Below are 14,014 nucleotides of genomic sequence, written 5' to 3'. Positions count from 1 at the left end.
CTCCAACGATTATTTAATGAGGAGTTCTAGATCTCAACTCATTCCTTGAATTTCGGAACCTTTTATTTGGCTGTGACACATTACAGAATGCATGACTGTATGTACAGGAATACACAAATAAAAAAGCTTAAAACATATTCCCTTAAAGTTTATTACCCAGAAAGAAACATTGCTCTTGTTGACATCATCTGTGTATCTGTCTGTCAATAAATTAACCAATCCACCTTTCTTTGGACATTTCTGCGGAGAAATAAACATAGGGATAGATGGGTAGATACAAATGCTTTTATAAATATGGTTTTATACAGAAAACACAATTCCTAAATAAAAGGCAGTGTTTATTTTTACCTACATTTCACACAAAAAGAAGTAAAACTGAAGGAATTATGTAATTTAATAAGTATTTCTTAATCAGAAGACATATTATTTCTTAAAAGATCCTTCTAAAACTAAGAAAAAATATGAGAAACTTAAGAGGTAGAAACAATATTTTTCACATGTCTCATTTTTAGACAGTTTTAATTTTTCTTGCTGTATAAAGTAGGGCATTGATATTTACCCACTTTTCTATTTCATTTTTTCCTCACTTTGCAATATTTCTATCAGTATTTTGCATCGTATCGATATATGAGCTTTATTCTTACTTAACCACAATTCCCATGTTGTTTAGCGTGTGCTTTTTAAACAGACTCAGTACTCACTATCAGTTCTTTTGCCACAGCTTCTCCAATACCAAAGTCTTTGGTGATTGGCACTAGTTTATCCTACCTTCACCTCCCTCCTCAAAGAGGATCAGAGATACCATTTATTCTTCGCTTTTTCAAGTTGTCACATTTCTTAAATAACATGTTGACTGGCTGTACACTGTTGGGTCATTCTTTCTGGGCCTCCCCATCCCTACTCAAAAGTTGTAGACTTTGTTCAATTGCCTCTGACAGTTAATGTTTGGAGAAATGATCTCTCCAAGAAGGGAGATACTTTCCTGTTATGAATTTGATATTTGTGTCTAGAAGACATATTTTGTTTATCTTTAAAGTTTGACAGAGTGACTAGAATACATATTTTTATTGAGAATTTGTATTAAGTTTTTATTCTGTTTTAATTTTAAATTAAAACTTTATTTCCTCTTTTCTGCAAATACAGATTTTTCTTTATTTCAGGGAAATTTTATGTCCTCAAATTATTCTTTTTTATTTGTTGAATTGTCTGTCTTAAGAAAATCATGTCTCCAAATGTTTTTGCTTTTTAAAATCAGTCTTGTATATATTTTAATTTCCTTCTAGTTGGCTTTGTTTTTTTTTTTTTTTTTTTTTGAGACGGAGTCACGCTCTGTTGCCCAGGCTGGAGTGCAGTGGCTGGATCTCAGCTCACTGCAAGCTCCGCCTCCCGGGTTCCCGCCATTCTCCTGCCTCAGCCTCCCGAGTAGCTGGGACTACAGGCGCCCGCCACCTCGCCCGGCTAGTGTTTTTTTTTTTTTTTTTGGTAGAGACGGGATTTCACCGTGTTAGCCAGGATGGTCTCGATCTCCTGACCTCGTGATCTGCCCGTCTCGGCCTCCCAAAGTGCTGGGATTACAGGCTTGAGCCACCGTGCCCGGCCTCTAGTTGGCTTTTTAAAACCCTTCTGGATTTTTATTATTTTGGTGTGTTTCCATACGTGCCATGTCACTTGATTTCATTTTGTTCATGTTTTGGGAGCTCTGCACAGACATTCTTTTGCTAGAGTAAGTGAATTAATCGTTCTTTTCCAACTGTATCTAAAGTGATTTCTTTTTCTCCTCTCAGCTGTTACTTGAGGGCTGCAATATTACATATTTTCGTGGCCTGAAGGAATGGTGTGGAGAGTCAGAGAGTTTAGAAGCAAAGATTTCCACCTATGTTAGGCCACCTAGGAGCCATAGTCTCTTCTGACGTTTTTTTTTTTTTTTTTTTTTTTACATTTTGGGTACCAGAATTCATACTTCTTAGGAAGAAGTGTGTTGCATTTCAGCGATAGACATGCCCCTTATATGGCATATATTGCTGAAGCTGCTGCTTCCTTCAGAAAAAGCCTCTCCACTGTTCATGTTCCAACATCCTCACCTCCTTCCCACATCACTGTTTCTATTCTTGCTTGGGCTGAAGGAATAAAAGATGAACAAAGTACTCAATTTGCCTCCCTCCAGCTTTGGGGGTAGGATTGGGTGTTTTCAGGATTGTCACCTCCTTAGAAGATGTGAAGTCTGGAGCCCGGGTGAAGAGCTGAAAGCTCCACCCTGCCTCTCAGTTCTGCCATAGACTCTTCTCTATTCTTTGGTTTCCAGGAGGTACAGTTTACCATACTGGTTATCGCCTACTCATTGTTGATGATGGTTTTGTCAACTTGACTGAGTCTGGGAACCACAGTGCCAAGAATTACCTTCGGTGTTTTGACTCATAGTTGGCCAAGAGAGGAATTTGGGTGAGATGTAGAAGGGATATCTGAAGCGGAAGCCATTCCTCGCCTCTACTAATGTGCGGCCTGCATACCCAGAGGCTGGCCTTGCGGACCAGTGGTGCAGTCTTTCCAGCAGGCACCTGACTTGACCCACAGAGGTGGTAGTCGTGCAGAGGCATGGAGCTGACCATTTCATCGACCTTTCCACGTCATTCTACCGTGGTGGCTTCCCGGTTTCCCCAGCAAGCTCTGACTTTTCTATTGCCAATTTGGCCAGCTGGTGAGTTACTTTTTTTTTTTTTTTTTTTAATCTTCTAGTTCCCCCACATATTTGTAATGTGTATTCCTCCCATAATCACTGTATTCACATAACATGTGCAGTGGCTCTAAATTCCTGACTAAACCCTGTGAATACATTGTTGATTTTTCCCCTTTTCGATGTGTGTGTGTGTGTGTAATTTTTTAGGTATTTAGGAATAGAAAATTTGATAATTTTTCTTTATTAACTCAAAAAATATTTGTTGGATGTTTTTAACGTGACTATTTTAATTGATTTTTTTCAGAAGGTGGTAACCTTTTTCAGTCAGCAGTTTCTTCTTTACCTCAAGTCGTTTTTTTCCTATTACAATCTTTAGTACTGCTTTGTTTATATATTCTACTTATTTACTCACCCCTTAAACTGCATCAATTACTATCCTATGACCTTCATATCGATCACCCGTTCTTTCTGCATTTTCATTTATGTCATCATTTGAATTCTGACAACTTAAGCTGATGTTTACCACATCACTGATTTTACTTTCAAAACCTTAATGATTGCCTTTATTGCCTCCTTTTAATTGTGGTATTTATTTACTTTGTTAAGTTTTTGTATCTCTTCCTATGCTTTTTCACTTTAGCTTGGTATCTAGTTATGGCATTCTGCTTCAGTTGTGTTGGGTCTTTTCTTCTCAGCACTATTGAGAATATTAGATGATGTCTTGAATATTTTCTTCTATATTCCTTAGTAGATCATTCTTAACATATACTTATTCTTGAATTCTCTCAGAAGCTGTTTTCCTTTGTTCTAGATTACATAATTGAGAAGAAAAGCTGGGTGACTGTTCCTGATTATTCTCTGTTAATTTGTATTGTGGTTGACGCTGGATCTTAGATATAAAGCTGGAGCACAGGTTGATATGCATGAATCCCTTTCTAATTCCTACCAAATGCATCGGCTGCACTAAAGTACTCTTCTAGCACTTAATATATCTAATGTAATTGTTAAAAGCAGGGTTTTGGAGTCAGGCCCCAGGGATTTGAATCCTAGGTCTCTCATTGAGTTTGTGTCTTATAATACCATCTACATCAAATGGCGACTACTGTGAAGAGTAAATGAATTAATTCAAAGTATTTAGAACAGTATCTGAAACAGTGATCATTTAATCAATATTAGCTATTAATTACCTCCTCTTCCTTATAAGTAATGTAGTTATTTCCTCCTACTACCCTATGATTCTTAGATACTTTAAACGATTGAAGTCCAGGTAAAATTACGGCTCTCAGCGTTGAAGATTCTTTCAGTGTTTATTTTTATCTAGCATTTTAAATTTACTGATAAAAATGAAATGTTTGTTTTCTGTTTCCCGCACTCCTGTTTTCTGAGAGCTGTTTTAACATAGATGTAAAAATATAAGAATTAGTTTACTTTTTAGAGGTGGTTATATATTGTCTAATTTCTGTTGACTTTGTATAGTGTAATAGAAGCTACAACAAACGGCTACTCCTGTGAGGAGTAAATGAATTAATTCATACGAAGTACTTAGAACAGTATCTGAAACAGTAATAACTTGATCAATATTATCTGTTGATTACATCCTCTTCCTTATGAGTAATGGAATTATTTCATCAATACCTGGGAGTAGAGGAAATGATTGTCAATTTTCTACTTGGTATAGAACAGAAAATTTTAGCCAGGGGCCAGGCTTTGGTTGAGGAATCATGTCTTTCCATTATTTTGAGTGATCTCATTTTCACAATTTGAAGCCTAGGTAGGCTTTTTTCAATCTGTTTATGGTACAAGGTTTGCTATCTGTCTTGGTTGCTGCTGGTTGTGAGTTTTGTCTTGTTTTGAGTTTTCATGGATCTTAGATTTTTAAATTGGGTGGGGGGGCTGCTGCGCTGGGATGCTGCTGGTTAGATGCCATTTATTATCAGCTGCCTGGGCTGCTAATTAAAGAATTTCAAGAGGTATTGTGAATAATTGAAATTCTACCAGTATGTAATAAAACAAAATCAGTATTGTAATACATGTATCCAATAATTTCATTATGTTATTGGATAACATAATAATCTATGATGTATAGATTGCTTCAAATAAGATCTGTTTTTTCCCTCACAGTACATATTTAATAGGAAATGTATTTAATAATTGATATTTAGATACTAATGCTTAGTAGGTGACTATTTTTGGCTAAAGTGAATCATTACATCATATAACGTTATAACCATTCTCTTTTTTTATCATACTATCTCCTAACCTAATCGTGGTTGCTACCTATCTCCTAATCAGCAGTGGTTTCTGCCTTCTCTATTTTTCATTTGTTTTTAAATAACCAAGTAACTCCTGCACATTTCTATTAAATTGATTAATATTATAAATAGCCAAGTTCATTAATGAAACACAAATATAAAAAGAATAACAATGAGTTCTATTTTAACTCACATATTTGTGGTGAGAAATTTAAAATCTACTCTCAGCAACTTTCAAGTATGTAATACATTGCTGTTAACTATAAGTCACCACGTTGTACAGTAGATCTCTTGAACTTATTCCTCCTAACTGAAATTTTGTATACTTGACCATCATCTCCCAATCCCGCTGCCCCTGGTAACCAACCTTCTACTCTGTTTCTATAAGCTCAACTTTTTTAGATTCTACACATAAGCGAGAAGATGTGATTTTTGTCTTTCTGTGTCTGGCTTCTTTTATTTAACATAATGTCCTCCAGGGGCATTCATGTTGTCACAGATGACAGAATTTCCTTGTTTTTTAAAGGATAAATAGTATGCCATTGTGTATATATATACACCAAATTTTTCTTGTCAATTCATCTATTGATGGACGCTTAGTTTATTCCATATTTTGAGTATCATGAATAATACTGCCATGAACAGGGGGAGTGCAGCTATCTTTTCGACATACAAATTTTATTTTTATTTTTTTGGCTGTGTATCCAGTAATAGTGGGATTGTTGGATCCTATGGTAGTTATATTTTTATTTTTTTTGAAAAGTATTCATACTGTTTTTCCTGATGGCTGTACTAATTTACATTCACACCAACAGTATACAAGGGTTCCCTTTTCTCCACATCTTCATCAATGCTTTTATTTTGGTCTTTATAATAATAGCCATTAGAGAATGATAATTAGGTTTTAAACCTTACCCATTGCATGCAAAATTGTAAACCAACTATTAGATATATGTTGTATTTTTTTTTGGCAATTCTTCAAATCTAATCAATAACTATGTATAAATTGTTAACTACCTCTCTAAAAGCTCAATTTAGCATATTTTAAGTAATATTTACTGATAACTTAAGATTTAGCTTGCTGCATTGAAGAAGAAAATCCAAACTAGAAACAGGGCCAATCAGTTGAAAACACAAAGCAAAGAAATCAAGAAATTAGTGTTGATTAATGATAATATTTGTAGTATATCATATGCTAAAACACTGGGTAGTTCAAGACAATTTTCTTTGAAGGTCTGCAAAAAGAAAAATCAATTTTCTAAGACAAATCTGTTGAAGAATGAGCTTTCATGTCTAAATTGAAATAGGCAATCTTTTTTCTTTTCTTTTCTTTTCTTTTCTTTTCTTTTCTTTTCTTTTCTTTTCTTTTCTTTTCTTTTTTGAGACAGAGTCTCACTCTGTCGCCCAGGCTGGAGTGCAGTGCCGCAATCTCAGCTGACTGCAAGCTCCGCCTCCCAGCTTCATGCCATTCTCCTGCCTCGGCCTCCCCAGTAGCTGGGACTACAGGCTATTTTTTCTTTTTACTTTTAACTTGCTCTAGGTATTTTTAGAGTGGCAGAAAAAATATATATTAATTTCACCTGCTTTTTTGATTAAGAGTAAATAAATAAATAAATAAATGCAACTTTGGTAATTTATAAATATCTTATTATAAATGTATTTTATTTATAATTTACCAATTTTTAAATTTATTTAAAGTCTTTGAAGTTGTTTCTTATGAAATTTAGATAAGAGGATGAAGAATGGAAAAAGATGGTGAGTTATAAAAAAGGGAGAGAAGGCAAAATGTGAGATAGGCAGAGAAGAATAAATCATGAAAAAAAGAGCAGAGACAAGAAGGAAAAGAAAGGACTCTTTCCCCAGAAGTAAGGACTAGGGAAATAGCCATCATAAGCCAATCTAGCTTCTTTCCTCCACTGCTGCTGTGTCAATTGTAACTGATATTTTTCAGACTGACTTGCAGACCTTAGAGGTTGAAGCCTTTATTCTTTCCTGAATGCTCACTGAATAGGCTCCTGTGCAGCCTCTTCCCTTCAGGGCTGGCACTGATGAAACTTCCTCGGTGTAAAAGCTTCTAAGCTTTCTAAATGAGAGACTTCTGTTCTAATGACATAATCTCTCAGGTGTTCTCACCAGTGTTAATTCTCACCGGGAACAAAGTCCTTCTCCGTCTTTGTTACCCATATTGTCTCATTTGGAGTGAATTGAAATTGTGGCTAACTGTAAATCAGTAACCTGTGCCTCTCTCCGTGGAGTGTTTTGTTCTTTTCAGTGCTGTAGTTCTGCTTCCTGATTCTGCCACCCCAGGGATTCTTCACCGTTGCCTGGTACTCAATACCTAAACACTTAAGTAACATCCTCTATCTTTGAAATACTCAGACTATGTCTAGCTTGGATGCCTTTTAGAGATTCTGCTTAAAGAGACCATCGATTTTTTAAAATATACATTTAGAATACCTCAGAGATAAGTTTCAAAGCATTTACATATGTGCATTATTCATAATAAAATAGATTTGTAATTTATTTGGCAAAGTATGATACAGATTCACAAACAGTATAATAATATCATGCTGGTATAAGAAAAAGATTAGCTAAGTGCTGCGAAACAAAAATAGCATTATGAGAAAAATGTAAAGTGGAATTCGTATCTTGAGTTTTGAAACTGTGGCCAAGGTGCTAATATTTTTGTTTTATTTTAAAGAATGTTTATGTTACACCCTTATTCAATTCACCTGTATAGCTTCTAAAAAACCAGATTAATTGTGGTAGATGATGATGAAGTACAATAAACTTCAGTAGTAATTCCAGTTCCTACTGAGCTGGATGTGGTATTAGAGATTTAATAAAGATTTCTTCCTCTCTTGAATATGTATGCGGCACATAATGAGATGGAGAGGCAAAGCTAACATTAATATCTGGTGTTTAATTTAACTTTCTAGTTCATTTGTTGAGTACCTGTGCTAGGTACATGGAATCCAGGGTGAATATGGAATGGTTTATGCCACTAAGTAGCTCACAGGAAAGTGGTGAGGAAACAGAAATGAATAAGAACTTATATCAAACGAATACGCTCTGTGTTTTCCAAACAGTAAAATATCAAGACATTTAATATATTTATATAGGTCTGTACTGTCACAGATCTCTTAGTTTAATGGTTGGTCCGTTACCTTATCTTTAGGAAACAACCTTGCTTATGTGTAGGTCCCAGGTATTCAAATCATGTAGGCCATGGTCCCTGCTCTCAAGATACCCTAAAGGAAAAAGAAAGTAGAACAGAGACTATAGAACAAAATGCCTGTATCATCATAAACTCTCCAATTATTTTCCATCTGTAAACTAAGCTATCTTAATGGTTTTCTATGGAATTAAAAAATGTATGTATGTAAAGCCTTTGACATATGTCTTACATGGAAAAGCAGGTAAGAAGTGGTAGCTGTTATTATTTTAAGTGGATATAAATGCCACAGTAACACAGAAGAGAGAAATTTGTAAATCAGCTGTTGGGAAACAGTGGAAGACTGCAAGGAGGAGAATTTGACTGGCCAAGCTTGCTCTACCAATTAGAAAATGACAACAAAAAGTGCAAAGGACATTCTTGGTAGATATAAGCAGTATGTGGTAGACAGAAGCAAGGACACATGGCATTTTAGAGAAGTCATGAGTGGCTTGTATGGCCAGAGAGATGGAGCAGTTGGGGGTTGGAGACAATTGGTGAGGGATCCTTTTGGATAGTTAGGCATTGGCTGGACAGTTTGAACTAATCTAAGAAATGTGACTGATTGAAGGCATGGATTTTAGAGTGAGAATGATTGGGTTTAAAACCCAACTCAAACCTCACCAGCTGTGTGATGTTTGGAAGCTGTATCCACTCTCTAAATTGCAGTTTTAAATCTGTTAAATAGATACAATAATATTGCTTAACTCACAGGATAGTTGAAAAGATACATGAGATAAGGTAACATAACAAATGTGTACTACATCACAGTTGTATCCTTTGTTGAATGTTATTAGCCTAAAAGTTATCAATATCCACAGAAAGATTTAAGCAAGGGAGAGAGATGATCTTATTTTAATTATAGAGGGTTCATTGGATGAGCATGGAGATACTGGATTGTGGTTAAAGGGCTGCAGAATTTGAATGTAGGGAAAGAAGCTGAGATGGCTTTTGTAGGGTGAGAAATGAGGAAGCAAAGTCATGACTTATAGACATGAGAAAGTGGGAAGATAAAGGGATTTTAAGAAGGGCGAGGCCTTAAATTTAGTGGCTAATTTAATAGGGAGAGTGTCTGAGTGAGAAGGGGAAGTGGAAGCTTATTCATGTGTTTGACTTGGCTGACCGAAGTAAGTTTTGGAGTCTTTCACTGATGTGGAAGATCTATTAGAAAGTTCAGCAACAAAGTAAGTTGAGGAGTGGAGAGACAGGGGATATTCAATAAGAAATCTGCAATAATTACTTGGAAGCATTTGGTCCTAGTTAATTTTCTGTTGCTTGTAACAGAATACCTGCAACTGGGTAACTTACAAGGAAAGAAAATTTATTTCTTACAGTTACGAAGGCTGGGAAGTCCCAGATCAAGGAGCTGCATCTGATTAGAGCTTTCTTGCTGGTGAGGAGTCCATAGGGTCCTGAGTCAGTAAAGGGCATCATATGGAGAGAGGACTGAGCATGGTAGCTCAGGTCTCTCTTCCTCTTCTTATAAACCTACCAGTTCCCCTCTTTGATAACCCATTAATCCATTAGCTCATTAATACATTAATAAATGAATGGATTAATGCATTCACGAGAGCAGAACCCTCATGATCCAACCACATTTTAAAGGCCCCTACCTCTCAATAATGCCACACTGGGGATTAAGTTTCAACCTATGGTGAAGGAGACAGTCAAACCATAGAAGAAGCATAGATTTAGCATCAACAGGAGTTTCTAAATAGAGGTAAAAAAAAAATATGAATCAGCATGTAAAGGACAGTTAAAGCCTTGGAAGAAAATGAATTTACTCAGGAAGAATAGAGAGATGGGAAAAGCTGAAGACAGGGCCAGGTGTGAAAAGCATCAGTGAGAGTGTAAGCAGAGAAAATCCTTTGAATGAAACTGGGCAGGAATGGCTTGAGAGGCAGGAGAAAACCAGGCTACAGTAATACTGCAAAAGCATGATGAATTTTTCAGAATGGTTAAGGGAAATTCAAATGCTCAGAAAAAGGATAGTAAGGTAAAGTATCAGAATTTTTTGCTGTGGGAAAGAGAAAACACAGTTCAAATAAACACAGAAAAATCGAATTTTATCTCATGTGACAAGAAGTAGAATTAAAATTGCTCTGGGGTTAGTTTACTTAGTGGGACTATACAAAACCATGATAAAAATCATAGTTGTTCCTACAATGAAAGTCTTCCCACTTAGCTGGCTCATCTTGTAATCTACAACTATGGCCGTAATTCCACATAGCACATGCAAACCTTGACTTCCAGAGACAGAAGGAGGATGATTTCTTTCCCTGCCCAGTAGACTTTCTCTTACACTGTAGTAGGCAGAGTAATCCCCCCGCCCACTGACATATCCACATCCTAATTCTTGGAACCTGTGAATGAATTATGTTGTGTGCAAAGCTGAATTAAGGTTGCAGCTAAAATTAAGATTGCTAATCAACTGACCTTAGATTCAGAGTTTATCCTGGATTATCCAGGTGGACCAAGTGTATCACAAATGACCTTAAGAGGGAGGTAGAAAAGGGAGAACCAGAGAGATTGCAGTGTGAAAATGATGTCGTCCTATATTGCTTGTTGTGAAGATAGAAGGATGGGGCAGGCCTGAGACCAGGAATGCAGGCAGCCTCTAGAAGGTTAAACATAGCAAGCAAATGGATTCTCTCCCAGAATCTCCAGCAGGAATGGAGCCTTGCTGGCATCTACATTTTAGCCCCGTGAGACCCATTTTGGACTTCTGACCTCCCAAACTGTAAGATGATGTGTAGTTTTAAGGTAGTTTGTGATAATGTGTTACAGCATCAGTCCCCAACCTTTTTGACACCAGGGATGGGTTTCGTGGAAGACAGTTTTTCCATGGACCAGGGCAGAGGAAAGAGGGGGATGGTTTTGGGATGATTCCAGTGCATTACATTTATTGTGTACTTTATTTCTGTCATTATTACATTGTAATATATAATGAAATGATTATACAACTCACTGCAATGTAGAATCGGTGGGAGCCCTTAGCTCATTTTTCTTGCAACTAGACAGTCCCATCTGGGGGTGCTGGGAGACAGTGACAGATCATCATGCATCAGATTTTCAGAAGGAGTGCATAACCTAGATTCCTCTCAGGCACAGTTCACAATAGGGTTTGTGCTCCAATGAGAATCTAAGGCCGCCACTGATCTGACAGGAGGCGGAGCTCAGATGGTAATGCTTGGTACCTGTGGCACTGGTGGTACAGGTGGTAATGCTCAATACCGATCTGTGGCCTGGGGGTTGGGGACCCCTGTGTTTCAGTAACTACAGAAAATGAACACACACCCCTTTGGTAAGAGTTGCATTGTGGGCCCATGCCTAAAGTATTCACTTCCAAGGGGAATTGAATTTCCTAGACAGGCTGAGGCTGTTATGAAGCATATGGCCCCCTGATTCCTGAAACTGTCTTGGGGATGAGAGGGAAAGGCTGTTGGATAGGCAACAAACTATCACATTCAGGCAAGGATGGAAAAATTGTCTATTAAATTTGACAGTTTGGAGGCCAATAATGGTATATATAGAGAAAATTCAGTGGGCAATAGGAAATTGGTGGCTGACAAAATAAATTTTTTTTTTTTTTGATATGGAGACTCACTCTGTCACCCAGGCTGGAGTGCAGTGGCCGGATCTCAGCTCACTGTAAGCTCCGCCTCCCGGGTTTACGCCATTCTCCTGCCTCAGCCTCCCGAGTAGCTGGGACTACAGGCGCCCGCCACCACGCCTGGCTAGTTTTTTGTATTTTTTAGTAGAGACGGGGTTTCACCGTGTTCACCAGGATGGTCTCGATCTCCTGACCTTGTGATCCGCCCGTCTCGGCCTCCCAAAGTGCTGGGATTACAGGCTTGAGCCACCGTGCCCAGCTGACAAAATAAATATTTTAAAGTAACTTATACCTAAATAAAAGGCAATATAGAAACCTAATAATTTATATAGAAATAAAATTGTTTTATGTTTTCTTTTAATATGGGTGATAATGGAAATCTTTTTATGTAGAAAGAGCCAGAGCCAGATGGAAACAGGAGTGAGTAAGGTAGAAGATGAATGATTGAGGATCAAAACTCCCTCAAGAGATTTTATTTGACCAAGTATATCCACATTGTTACTTAAAAGCATATGTTTACTTCCTGTAAGAAATCTGTAAAAATCATTTTAGAGTATGAATAACAATCTTCTTACATGTTTATTATACAAATTTTGATTTTCTCTGTAATGGTAATTTGTAAAATATAGGTACAAAATTTTACAGTTCATTTATTTATATAATAATTCTACTTGTACCTAGCATCAATTCAGTGAAAGCTGTGATTAAGAGGTTTCACATGTATGGAGCCGGAAGCCGTTATCCTCAGCAAACTAACACAGGAACAGAAAACCAAACAGTGCATGTTCTCACTTACAAGTGGGAGCTGAACAATGAGAACACATGTACACAGGGAGGGGAAAAGCACACACTGGGGACTGTCAGGGGAGGGCGGGGGAGGGGAGGAAGACCATCATGATAAACAGCTAATGCATGCAGGGCTTAATACCTAGGAGATGTGTCGATAGGTGCAGCCAACCACCATGGCACATGTTTACCTATGTAACAAACCTGCACATCCTGCACATGTACCCCAAACTTAAATTTAATTAAAAAAGAAAAAACGTTTCAAATTATAGTGTCTGCTAGAACTGGTGATGTCTTCCTAAATACAGCTTGAAACTTCATAAAGGAGCTCTCCTGAGATTTCTTACCATGGAATATCTTCTATTTGAAATCTCCTCTAATAGGATATTTTGGTACTTCAGAAATTCACTCTCTTGGGTTCACTTCAAGAGGGGCTTTATACTGATGACTGTCTCTGGGGTAGCAACACTTCTGTTGTTGCTAACTGGGTGGAGTGACCAGCCTGGTTGCAATCCTACATCTATGATTGTATGACTCCTGTTCTTTAGCATCATTTTAAACCAGTTTCTTGAATTAAACTTTTCTTTTGGAATGAATGAAGTAGATTTTCCCCAGGGTTATTGTTCCGGGTTTATTTATACAACAACCACAGAGTTGGAGGAGAACAAATGCCCATATGAAGAAGCTGACGATTCTTGCTGTGGCCGATAAAACCTCCCTGCTATTTATTACAATCGAGTGGAAGAAAGCAAATAGTCAGTGGAGGCAGGAAGTCTGTTACCGATTGCACAGCAACCCCACTATGTTTCCTTTATCATCAGCTCTTTTCAGTAATCTCCAAAACTCCTTTCAACATCATCTTCTCTGCTGTCAGATTTCCTTGCCTATTAGGCTCACTCTCAGCAGCTGACTGACTGACTTTCTTATTTTATGCAGATTATAGAGTCCAAAAAGGAGTAAATTCTGTAATTTTCCACCTAGATATAAGAACTCCCACAATTCATTCTTTTCTTTTTCTCTCACATTACAATTTACAAGACATGCTTTTTTCTACTTCAGAGATAATTCCTTGACCTGCCCTCTGGATCTCGTGTTCTGCCTGCCTGCTCAGGAAATTTGATTACTCCCCTTTTATTTCCAGTCTCCTGTATTACTGATTTCTTCTTACAAGTGGTTAAACTTAAACTTATGCCTCCCATTAAGATAAAATTAGCAACAGAACCAAACCCAGCAACAATAAGGTATCATTATCATGGACAATATCAATAGTTCTCACAGTTCCCTCTGATTCTCTGTTGTCTTCTCCCCTTTGCTTTCGTTTTTTGCATTATGCTTTCTGAGAAGTTTCTACACTGGGCGCCTGCAAGGCCTGACTCACTCCTGAACTCCTCGTAATCTGGCTTCTGCCCTTACCCATTCCATGTTAATATGGTGCTACTAAATTCTGCTGATAATGTCATTACTTTTCTTACTTG

At 37.3% G+C, this 14,014-nt stretch overlaps 1 long non-coding RNA gene across 1 annotated transcript; it reads left to right on the top strand.

Annotated features, from left to right (window-relative positions):
• The first annotated feature begins 1,395 nt into the window (after nt 1-1,395).
• Nucleotides 1,396-12,789, top strand: LOC144336435 (uncharacterized). Its single transcript, XR_013408238.1, has 3 exons — nt 1,396-1,577; nt 12,146-12,237; nt 12,435-12,789. It is a non-coding gene; the product is annotated as an uncharacterized LOC144336435 (long non-coding RNA).
• The last annotated feature ends 1,225 nt before the right edge of the window (nt 12,790-14,014 follow it).

This window comes from Macaca mulatta, chromosome 18, assembly GCF_049350105.2.
Source record: "Macaca mulatta isolate MMU2019108-1 chromosome 18, T2T-MMU8v2.0, whole genome shotgun sequence".
In the NCBI taxonomy this organism is placed as follows: domain Eukaryota; kingdom Metazoa; phylum Chordata; class Mammalia; order Primates; family Cercopithecidae; genus Macaca; species Macaca mulatta.
Note: the sequence above shows the minus strand (reverse complement) of the source record. Positions and strands in the feature narration are given on the sequence as shown.